Source organism: Ylistrum balloti, unplaced genomic scaffold, assembly GCF_031769215.1.
Source record: "Ylistrum balloti isolate Yb309-2 unplaced genomic scaffold, AGI_CSIRO_Ybal_v1 Utg371608, whole genome shotgun sequence".
Classification (NCBI taxonomy): domain Eukaryota; kingdom Metazoa; phylum Mollusca; class Bivalvia; order Pectinida; family Pectinidae; genus Ylistrum; species Ylistrum balloti.
The window spans coordinates 131943-144462 of record NW_026782825.1 but is presented as its reverse complement, the minus strand read 5'-3'; the positions used below and the strand labels follow the sequence as shown (position 1 = coordinate 144462).

General features: G+C 34.6%; 2 non-coding genes across 2 annotated transcripts; both read right to left on the bottom strand.

Moving 5' to 3' along the window:
• Positions 1–1646: 1646 nt before the first annotated feature.
• Positions 1647–1728, bottom strand: Trnas-uga (transfer RNA serine (anticodon UGA)). Its single transcript has one exon. It is a non-coding gene; the product is annotated as a tRNA-Ser (tRNA).
• Positions 1729–1964: 236 nt separating this feature from the next.
• On the bottom strand, positions 1965–2046 carry Trnas-uga (transfer RNA serine (anticodon UGA)). Its single transcript has one exon. It is a non-coding gene; the product is annotated as a tRNA-Ser (tRNA).
• Between the last annotated feature and the right edge of the window lie 10474 nt (positions 2047–12520).

Here is a 12520-nt window from a genome sequence, read left to right as displayed (position 1 = left end):
CACTGTCGTTATTTGCCTGATGTATAGTTGTTTTTAAGATGGATTGATGATCAGTACTGCTGTAGAGTGAGCTGCGACAAACAATGATAACAATGTTATTTTTATTTATGTAATGTGTTTTACGTACACTTAACCTCTACGATTATGGCGAGATGTCTGAATTCATTTCATTCTTGGAATATACTTGACTTTCTAACGTTTAATTTTCAAAAAGAACAGGCTGTTGTTTATAGTTTGACACTGCGTTGAAATAAAAGTGACGATAAAACCGGAAATGATTTCCGAGTCAATATTAGAAATTCAAACGTTGTATGAAGTAGAACAGTTTGATGTTCAGCGTTGATAGAAATTGAACTGGACATTATTATCAATGTATAGTTGGCGAGCATGTAGATATTTAAAGCACGAATATTGTGTTAGCGGCCAGAGCTATGACAACCAATTAGATTAATGTAACTACTTGATCGTCAAGAGTCTGTGTACAATTCCTGTGTGTGTCTCTGATTACTATCTGTCCATATGTTGCAATTGAAGTGTTATAACGATGTAAATATGAATTGATTGCAAAATGGACGTTTCTTCTACATATCTAGGTACTACTCATACAGGGAATGCCGGTGTCTACTGAAACAATTCGCACTTCCTAATTCTGATGTAAATGACAACTGACAATCATATCTAATGTTTTAGACGTGTTGCCTTAAATGATATTTTGCAGATGTATGGAAGGTATTAATCATCCGTTCACAGTGGTATATCATAAACAATGAATTGTTTACTCAAGCATGTCATGTATTTAGATCAGCCACGACGTGGTGCAATATGAAACGAGTAAATACACGTTTATAGCTTATATCATATCAATGCGTCAATTATGTTCATATCCGAGCGAGGTATTGTATGTCACAGGTGTCGTCGATGAAGACGCTTACTCTTGCGGAACACCTGGTCTTGTTATCGTCGTACTTTTTCAAGAATATCAATTTGTCTTAACTTATTTTATTCGAGTTAGGACTATGATTATTCATATTTTTTTTTCTCTCTCTCTCTCTTTTTGGTTTTGTTTTATTTTATTTATCTTTTATTATTATTATTATTATTGTGCTTACATGTTGTTCGTATATCTAATACTCTCACTTTTTTAGCATCTTTGTTACAACTGTAGAAGGAGATATCAACAATGAAGGTCCGGCGCGGGACGATTCACTGGTTTTAGATTTGTCGTTTTATCACTCCCAGCCTTTCGTCAGACACCGACAAAGTCGTGTAATAATCTATCAAGATAAGCTACAATAAGCAATACATAATACCAGGTAGCTCCAATGGTTATCTTTAAAGTACACATACACACAAATTGTTGACGTAATCAACATTTTAATACAATACATGTTTACATTAAATGAGAATGCTACGAAGGGACATGAGATGTATTTTGTAGTATTTCATGCATCAGTTCTTCTCTGACTAACTTAATATATACAAAGCCGAGACTTTGACCATTGGTACAACAAATGCTACACAACGTTTGATGTCTAGAGAAAATATGCTACATAGAGTACAGACCCTAACCGTATAAATTTCAGCACTTAACAATACACAAATAGTTAAATAGGTTTTAATGTTCAAGACAAAATATATGTATTTAACGTCACGAGCAGGGTTCGAACCTGCGCGGGAAGATCCCATTGGATTTCAAGTCCAACGCCTTAACCACTCGGCCATCGTGACATACCACATACAGAGCCAATTCAGCGTTATAAATCCTTGATTAAATTACAATTTTGCATCTATCCTATTATGTAGTATATAATATCGTTTGCGATAAAAAAAAATAAAGAATTATTCACTTTCTTTAGAAGACTTACCGTATAAATAATCACCACACACACAAATCAAATAAATCGTAAATATAATTTATATCTTTATGCTCAGGACAAAATGTAACATGTAATATCACCTGTTATCGTCACGAGCAGGGTTCGAACCTGCGCGGGAAGATCCCATTGGATTTCAAGTCCAACGCCTTAACCACTCGGCCATCGTGACATACTCGGCTCAATCATGTCTACCTTATAAATCCTTGATTTAATTACACTTTTTCATTTATCATACGGTACAGTAAATAACGTATTTGCGAAGATTTATACATTAAATCATTCGCGGTGAAAAACACTGAAAACTACACGTAAACGCTATTACTTTCTTTCAGAATATTTGGACATCCCAGTAGCTATATTCAAACATTCAAACAAATGAAAAACATCTATATGTCCCATTTAATTTGATTATTTTATAAATAACGAAGTAAAATAAATTCAGTAATTATTATAGGAATAATGGATGAATCATTTTGCTGTGATCGCGTGTATATTTAATGCTATTACTTTAACCAGTGATACTTAGGATCAAACCATTGTTATTTAACACTGTATATTGTAAAACCATCGGCTTGTTTCAATAGGAGCTGTGTTATTATTTAACTGACAATGTACCTCGAGTTTGTAAACAGGACCAAGTCTTTAATGCTTTGATAAACTGTATATCAATATATATATAATTGTACCTTTGGAATGGAAAAGACTTTTGTTAGATACAGTAGGATTTTAAATCACTTTGAGTACATCTGGATTCTAATTACAACACAGGCTTTATAATTCTCTCTTCTACTGAGTCTGAGACAACACAAAACATACAAGCAGGTTGTGATGAAAAAGGAATGAATTTCAAACCTAACGTAAATTCATTGATTGTAGCTTAACGAGTAATTAAACACAATACTTAAAAAAGAAACGGAAATACTCAATGTAAAATATGTATTTTCTCATCGACCAAATCCGAAGGGAGAGTCTTGAAAGGCACGACGCGACCGCAGGAAACGCTCGAGAGACGTTGGAAACATTGTCTTCAACCTGTATTTCCGGGTATTTGTGATGTTTCTCAGGAGTTACGAATTGGAAAGGGTGTTTTGAATACGTTCCGGCATGTGTAAAGTGCAAACACGATAATGCAGCTTTGGGAAGGAAATGTTAAAGACAAGAAAATAAAAAATATCCCCGATTGTCTTACAGCTGGACAGAAGGCGATCTTATTTACAGCTCAAATCCAGTAGAATATCTACTTTGATCATGTATTTATTTTAATTAAATGAAACCCGACATATGTTCGATGTGTCCTGTAGTAAATGCAAAACCATTAGTTAAACGATAAATCTAGCGCCATACGAAATCCAACACTGGTGTGTGCGTTCCGAATATTAATATATTCCATCCTGATTCTAATCTTGTATTACACAAATATGCTTTTAAACAATTAACGCTAACATATTCGTTACGAGTAAAAACAAAGCCCATATTACGAGATCGATGTGTGACATGTGTTTCTGTGTGGTACGAGACACAAAGATCGGACATCTCTCGGTAAAAAACTTATTCAGGAGAAGGACAATTTTCATGTTAAAGGGTAGCTTACTCCTTAATGATTTATTTGCCAAAAGTTAACACTGCTGGAATAAAACAGATGTGTACAGCTGCAGTCCCGCTTCAATAATAACACGGATAACGGATTTATTCAGCATTCACAACTGGTGATTAAAGAGTCGTTTAAATCTCGTTAGGACGTGTCCTCGTGATCAAGTAATTCATTAATAATTGTAATACAAAACAACACGAAAAGGATTTAGGTTCTCCTAGTTACAACCAAGCTGATGTGGACAGTATTTATAAAAGACTATGTCGATCGTTAGATCGGACAACGGGGCCGGACAGCCAGGAATATGCCTGGATTCAAATGCACAAGAATAGAGGATATGACAATTAGAGGCCATTAAAAAAAGAAAGATCATATCTGTTATATTTCTCTCTCTATATATATATATCTATATATATATGTAATGTTTGACATTTCTATGTGTGTTGATCTATCGATAATCAATCAAAAAGTCCAATAATCGATGACGATTCCCAACCCGTTTGAACACAACAGTTACACGACCTGTTTATAATACCATCTAACTCGTGTGTTTCCCGGTGTAGGTCCTTTTTAATGAATACCATGCATTTTGAAACTATTATCAAGACTTGCAATGGTGAAAGTGTTCATAAAACACGAAACCAACCTTTAATGAGGTTTTTGTGACCTCAATATTTGAATATTGCTGCATGTAATATGCAGACATCAATGGAATCATATTGCGTGTGATGGTCTTTGTGAAACAACATAACATTCAAATCATTTTCTCAGTTATATCATATTCTAACTATATGCACGGTGAAATTTCAGTCAGGGTACAATTTGCCGTTGCACTTTGAGAACAATACAGGTATATTCACCGCATCCTTGATAATAAATTCTGTTAGAGTATATCAAACGAATGTCTTTGAATTTCTGTGGATAACATGACAATGAAGACCCTATTTAAGTAGCCATATTGAAAATTACTGAAGCATTGTGATTAAGCTTGCTATAAGAAAATTCCTACTCCAATTATCACATATCTTATTAACAATGTGGTTGTTTTGTAACGTGAGAAATCTTTTTTTAAAAAACCAGTTTTTTTTTGAGAAATAACAAAAATATCGAGCAGTCTTAATTTACAATCCAAAGTCGATGAAATAATGGACGAAGGATTGTGCGAAAGATAAACAGATCATCGAATATTTTACAATAAGATGACAGTCAAATAATTTAACATCATTATCAATAAACCATTTTGCCGTTTGAGGACTCTTCTGCGTCGCCAAGGGCCTGGAGTGTTTAATTCTAGTAGAGGACTTGGGGAAATCAAAACTCTCCGATACAAACAGACACGCCCCATCCCTCCCCCCAAAAGATAAAAAAAGATTGAGAGAAGATGTAAAATTAACCGATCATATTTTTACTGTTTTACTTTTTCGACTGAACGTCAAGTGTATGTGTGTGATCTGAACCGGTTTGAATCCAAACTAATATGAACAAAAGAAATATTTGTAAGGAGAAACGTGAAAAAGTAGATAGAGAATAACTTAGATAAGGTATAGAAATGGGACGAAGTTGTCGTATTGACAGGTATGCGGATTTACAGTTCAGTTGATTTGTAGGGAGACATGATGTGTCACGTAGCTCTCCAGGCTGGATTAATTCGTTTTTGGCAAGATAAGCCAGTCATTGCCGTATCCTGCGTACTGATATACAACTCAGTCTCGTAGGCATGACACAAAAAACAAGAGCCGATAAAGTTTGAATAATCTCCACCAGTTCCCAAAACTACATATACTACACAAATTTAAAGCGTTCTTTATCAACCTCAAACATCGTTTAGGCTGATCCGGTTTCGATAAGTACGTTCTATATAAGACCACGTACACACATTCTTAAGATTTTCCTTCACGCCTTACATTCCACCGACCCCGAGATTGTTTGACACACTCCGCTAACGACGACGTATACATACAGATTTCACGTGTAGTCGACAGGGTAGCGTATGTGTGCGTCACTAATAGACTAATTATGTGCAGGATACGAACATAGTCTGGTAGTTAATTAACTCAAACACTTAAGTGAATCTGACCGGCTATAACGACACACGCCTATATGTGATACCAAGTCAGTGGGACAAGCCGCATTATTTTACCTCTCATTTGTCCAAACTCCAATGTGTTCAAAGTCACTTTATCACAAACAATTAAAGGATTTTCAGGGGTTATATTGTTAAAGTTAAATGCGTTTTTAGTTGTGTAATAAAAAGATTAACCAGAATACAACACGACTATAAACAAAACAATAAAGTTATCTGTTTCTATGGTAACACTGCTACCTTCAACTCTATATTGACGATATTTAATAACAAACAAACATCGCTGGAGATTAATGAAGGGAATTTTAGTAATACTGAATTGTTTTATTATGGTAGTATTGTGGTATTGTGGCAGTATTGTGATATTGTGACTGTATTGTGATATTGTGGCAGTATTGTGGCTGTATTGTGATATTGTGGCAGTATTGTGGTAGTATTGTGGTATTGTGGCAGTATTTAGGTATTGTGGTAGTATTGTGATATTGTGGTAATATCTAGGTATTGTGGCAGTATTGTGATATTGTGGTAATATCTAGGTATTGTGGCAGTATTGTGATATTGTGGTAGTATTGTGATATTGTGGTAGTATTGTGATATTGTGGCAGTATTGTGATATTGTGGTAGTATCTAGGTATTGTGGTAATATTGTGATATTGTGGTAGTATCTAGGTATTGTGGCAGTATTGTGATATTGTGGTAGCATCAAGATATTCTGGCAGTATTGTGATATTGTGGTAGTATCTAGGTATTGTGGTAGTATTGTGATATTGTGGTAGTATCTAGGTATTGTGGCAGTATTGTGATATTGTGGCAGTATTGTGATATTGTGGCAGTATTGTGATATTGTGGTAGCATCAAGATATTGTGGCAGTATTGTGGTATTGTGGTAGTATTGTGGTAGTATTGTGATAGTGTGGTAGTATTGTGGTATTGTGGTAATATTGTGGTAGTATTGTGATATTGTAGTAGAATTGTGATATTGTGGTAATATCTAGGTATTGTGGCAGTATTGTGATATTGTGGTAATATCTAGGTATTGTGGCAGTATTGTGATATTGTGGCAGTATTGTGATATTGTGGCAGTATTGTGATATTGTGGTAGCATCAAAATATTGTGGCAATATTGTGGTATTGTGGCAGTATTGTGTAGTATTGTGATATTGTGGTAGAATTGTGATATTGTGGCAGTATCTAGATATTGTGGTAGTATATATATATTATGGTAGTATTGTGATATTGTGGTAGTATATATGTATTGTGGTATTGTGGCAATATTGTGGTATTGTGGCAGTATTGTGGCTGTATTGTGATATTGTGGCAGTATTGTGATATTGTGGTAGTATCTAGGTATTGTGGTAGTATTGTGATATTGTGGTAGTATCTAGGTATTGTGGCAGTATTGTGATATGGTGGTAATATCTAGGTATTGTGGCAGTATTATGATATTGTGGCAGTATTGTGATATTGTGGCAGTATTGTGATATTGTGGTAGTATATATATATTGTGGTAGAATTGTGATATTGTGGTAGTATCTAGATATTGTGGTAGTATATATATATTATGGTAGTATTGTGATATTGTGGTAGTATATATGTATTGTGGTATTGTGGCAGTATTGTGGCTGTATTGTGATATTGTGGTAGTATCTAGGTATTGTGGTATTGTGGTATTGTGGCAGTATTGTGGTATTGTGGTATTATTGTGGCTGTATTGTGATATTGTGGCAGTATTGTGATATTGTGGCAGTATTGTGGTATTATTGTGGTAGTATTGTGATATTGTGGCAGTATTGTGACATTGTGGTAGTATTGTGGTATTGTGGTAGTATTGTGATATTGTGGCAGTATTGTGGTATTGTGGCAGTATTGTGGTATTATGGCAGTATTGTGGTATTGTGGCAGTAATGTGGTTGTATTGTGATATTGTGGTAGTATTGTGGTATTGTGGCAGTATTTTGGTATTGTGGTAGTATTGTGGTATTGTGGCAGTATTGTGGTATTGTGGCAGTAATGTGGCTGTATTGTGATATTGTGGTAGTATTGTGGTATTGTGGCAGTATTGTGGCTGTATTGTGATATTGTGGTAGTATCTAGATATTGTGTAGTATTGTGATATGGTGGCAGTATTGTGATATTGTGGTAGTATTGTGGTATTGTGGCAGTATTGTGGTATTGTGGCAGTATTGTGGCTGTATTGTGATATTGTGGTAGTATCTAGGTATTGTGGTAGTATTGTGGTATTGTGGCAGTATTGTGGTATTGTGGTATTATTGTGGTAGTATTGTGATATTGTGGTAGTATTGTGATATTGTGGCAGTATTGTGGTATTTTGGTTGATTAGTGGTAAAGGGATACAGCCATGGTTGTACCAGAATCTTTAGGGTTTTTTGTCTTTTTTTTTTTTTTTTGTTTTTGTTTCGATACTGAAAGGTTTACTGAAGGCAGTTTTGCTCTGTCTGGTGTTTGTAAAACTGCTACAACGTCAGGATTGGTTGTAACTTTATATTTTGCTTTATATTTTCTGCAGTACTGCTGTAATGTCGAGGTTGCTAAGATGTTGCAGCTTTGCGGTATTTAAAGACTATTGATAAATCTGTGAGTTTGAAGATTTCTTGTGTCGTTATACCGCCAGCTTTTTTGTGAATGTTTGATATACCGCTCTGGTTAATGTGTTGATTAAATAAATCTGATATCGTAGTATGTCGCGCCACCGTCTGATTTGCCGTTTGTTGTTGCTGATGCTGTTGTTGCGATTAACAATTTTGCAGGTCGCTGGTATCCTTTAGACAATAGGTTATTGTTTGTCATTATGTTTGACCTTTTTATTTTCTATTATTATCTATATAAATCAAGGTAGTATTGCTGTAAAATGATGTTGTCATTGTTTTACAGTATTTTTTTGTTTGCTAGCCTCCTGATGTTCATATAAACGACAGCATTTGATTGATTTTTCAATTGTTGTCAAGGTTACGTTACGTTGACATTTTATTTGCGCGCAGTTCTAAATGTCGATTTGTGTATCTCAGTCATGGCTGTTTGAATTTTTTTTACTGTTGCCATGGTTTCATTGCCATGTGTTCTGTTTGTTAATCTTTCTCTCAATGTACTTATTATCTACGGTAATAGTTAATTTTTTTTGCAGTTGTCTTGGTTTCATGGTCACGCTTTGTGCCTCCTGTTGTACTTTTATTTCTATAGCGTTGTAGCTATTGCTATTGGTGTCCGCCAGGGATTGTGATCAATAATAGATTCGCTCTTGTTCCGTCTATACAAGCAGGTTAACATCGTTATTGATGTCTACATCTATACCTCTACCACCGTACAACAGTCAGTTACAGGCATTGAAGCCATATTGGATATCACCAAATCGCCATTGCAATGTTATTTCCTTATCATCATATAAAAAGGACCACTACATCGTTAAGTGCCAACATTATTCCATCGCCACGATGTCTCCCCTGCTATTGTCACCATGTCTTCATCACAAAGAACAAAGCATCGCTCTCCTTGAAGGCGTAATGTCAATACCACTACACAATATAGGTCATCATCGTCATTGTAACTGATTTGAAAATATGAAATATAGTTAACATTAATATACAATTGTCGTAACCAATTCTCTATTACCAAAAACATAGATCTGTAATATGTCAGAACATAATTATCCATCACCACGTAGGGCCACCTGTACGTAATAACTTACATCGCCAAAATATTCTTCAAAAAAATTCCCCTAGAACCTCTTCATCATGCATTTATTTCCATATATACCATTTCCTTATAGTGAAGGTATCTGATATGGCCAATGTCAATACCTCCCACCACTGTAAATCATCGTTATCCAGTCTTGATGGCCACTGTCAGTCCATACCACTATTGGAAATCATGCTTATCCTGTGTGGATGGCCACTGTGACTCCCTACCACCACTGTAAATCCTGGTATTCCTGTCTTGGTGGTGACTATACCATTCCCTACCACCACTGTAAATCCTGGTCTTCCTGTCCTGATGACGACTCTACCATTACCTCCCACCACTGTTAATTCTGGTCTTCCTGTCCTGATGGTGACTATACCATTACCTCCCACCACTGTTAATCCTGGTCTTCCTGTCCTGATGGTGACTATACCATTACCTCCCACCACTGTAAATCCTGGTTTTCCTCTCCTGATGGTGACTATACCATTACCTCCAACCACTGTAAATCATCGTTTTCCAGTCTTGATGGGTACTGTGACTCCCTACCACTATTGGAAATCATGCTTATCCTGTGTGGATGGCCACTGTGACTCCCTACCACTACTGTAAATCCTGGTATTCCTGTCTTGATGGCGACATACCATTACCTCCCACCACTGTAAATTCTGATCATCCTGTCTTGATTGTGACTATACCATTACCTCCCACCACTGTAAATCCTGGTCTTCCTGTCCTGATGGTGACTATACCATTACCTCCCACCACTGTAAATCCTGGTCTTCCTCTCCTGATGGTGACTCTACCATTACCGTTCCTAGTGAACTTGAAGGCTTCATAAAATTATTGACGATGTGACTCAAATTAGAATTTCCGTATCTATCTTTCATAATAGGAGTGGTATTACACCAACTCTTCACGATTTATTATGGTCGAGAAACACTAGTAATATATTACATCACGTACCAACCAGAGCTAAAATCCTACCATACTTCCAATACAATCCTTGTTATCTCCTACATCTTCTCGTATGGATCACCCAGGAACTGCTACTCCCATGTGCCTTTCCTTCTAACTTACTTAAATCATAGCAACTGGCGATTTAGGCATTATCCCAAATGTAACGCTGCTAGAGTGTCTCATAAAAAGGCATAATATCTTAAATGTTCTGCCATTTATTGCAATGTCAATTTCGAGATTCTTACCGTGGAAAAGTATGCTAGTAATTGGGTGAAATGAGAGACAAGTGCGTTGGATATTTTCAAAAATGAATTAAACCATCATGTAAATCATTCGAAAAGAAGTAAAGGAGGAATAAGATATTTCAGAACGTGCATAAGAACAATTCTAGGATTAGACACATTAGGGAAGAAACATAACTGTATCACACAGCTTCCTTCAGTGATGCTTAGACTTAAATTGTTGATACCTTGGAGGTGATTGAGAAAACTCCAAATAGGTCGAAAGTAACGCCAAAAATTCTTTTTGGAATTTAGGTGTTGTAACGTCGGGATTGAATAAATTCATTATTTATTCAATATGGCATGACGCACGAAGTACGTCAAGTTTATGTCTCTATTCTTACCTCATGTATTAAAATCTTAATAATATATACTAGTTAACTGTGCTGAACTGTATCTCGTTAAAAAAAGTCTAGAGCAAAATGGAAATATGTAGAGGACAAAAAAGTTGACAATATCTATTGTCATGACCATTGTAACAGACCGTTGGCCTCGCTTGGCTGACATGGTTTTGTTGTTGTTGTTGTTTGTTTATACAAGGCTTACTTTATCTAAGAACATGTCACAAAGACAATGATATATTGACGATGTTTTTTAAAAACAAAAACTTAATTGACCATGATAACCAGAAATGTCTACCAGAAATGAAAAAACAAGGAGAAGACATACTATTTTACATCAGCCGCTTACCTAGATATCAAATTCTCCTTCAGTTACTTTTATCGAAATCGATTTTCAATTAAGATTCTGATGACAGGTCGCTATTTTCCACATTACTGATATAGGAAAATGCTTTTACAGTATTTTCTTATTATAATTGTTTATGTTTACTTGGTTAAATACGATAAGAAGTATGTCTCTCAATGGCTTATTAAGGACATAGTAGTAAGCACACGTGAGCTGATAACTATCATTTTTGCATGGGATTAAATTTATCTTTTAAGGGTATTAATGGATAGAAATCTGACATTTTATTATTTATTATGTTTGCCAGCGGTGAGATTGAGAAAAAATTAATGTTTGTTAGGTGTTAGATGAAAAAAACCGAAACTTTACTTTTACTACAAAACATGTATGCAAGGGCTGATGAGTGAACAAATTGGTAGTGGTAATTATAGAACACGATACTGTTTCACTAATAATCATGGATGTTGATGATAATTATCGAACAAAAAAGATTTTCACTAGTTTCATTTTATCATATTTGCTACGGGTAAAAATCGAACATAGCATGTTTTACAAATTATCATTTTTATCAGATAATTATGGAACAAAGTATGTTTCACTTAATATCATGTCTACTAGAGATAATTATGGATCAAAGTATGTTTCACTTAATATCATGTATATATTAGAGATAATTATGGAACAAAGTATGTTTCACTTAATATCATGTTTACCAGAGATAATTATGGAACAAAGTATGTTTCACTTAATATCATGTATATATTAGAGATAATTATGGAACAAAGTATGTTTCACTTAATATCATGTTTACCAGAGATAATTATGGATCAAAGAATGTTTCACTTAATATCATGTTTACCAGAGATAATTATGGATCAAAGTATGTTTCACTTAATATCATGTATATATTAGAGATAATTATGGATCAAAGTATGTTTCACTTAATATCATGTATATATTAGAGATAATTATGGATCAAAGTATGTTTCACTTAATATCATGTATATATTAGAGATAATTATGGAACAAAGTATGTTTCACTTAATATCATGTTTACCAGAGATAATTATGGATCAAAGAATGTTTCACTTAATATCATGTTTACCAGAGATAATTATGGATCAAAGTATGTTTCACTTAATATCATGTATATATTAGAGATAATTATGGATCAAAGTATGTTTCACTTAATATCGTGTTTACCAGGGATAATTATGGATCAAAGTATGTTTCACTTAATATAATGTATATATTAGAGATAATTATGGATCAAAGTATGTTTCACTTAATATCATGTATATATTAGAGATAATTATGGATCAAAGTATGTTTCACTTAACATCAT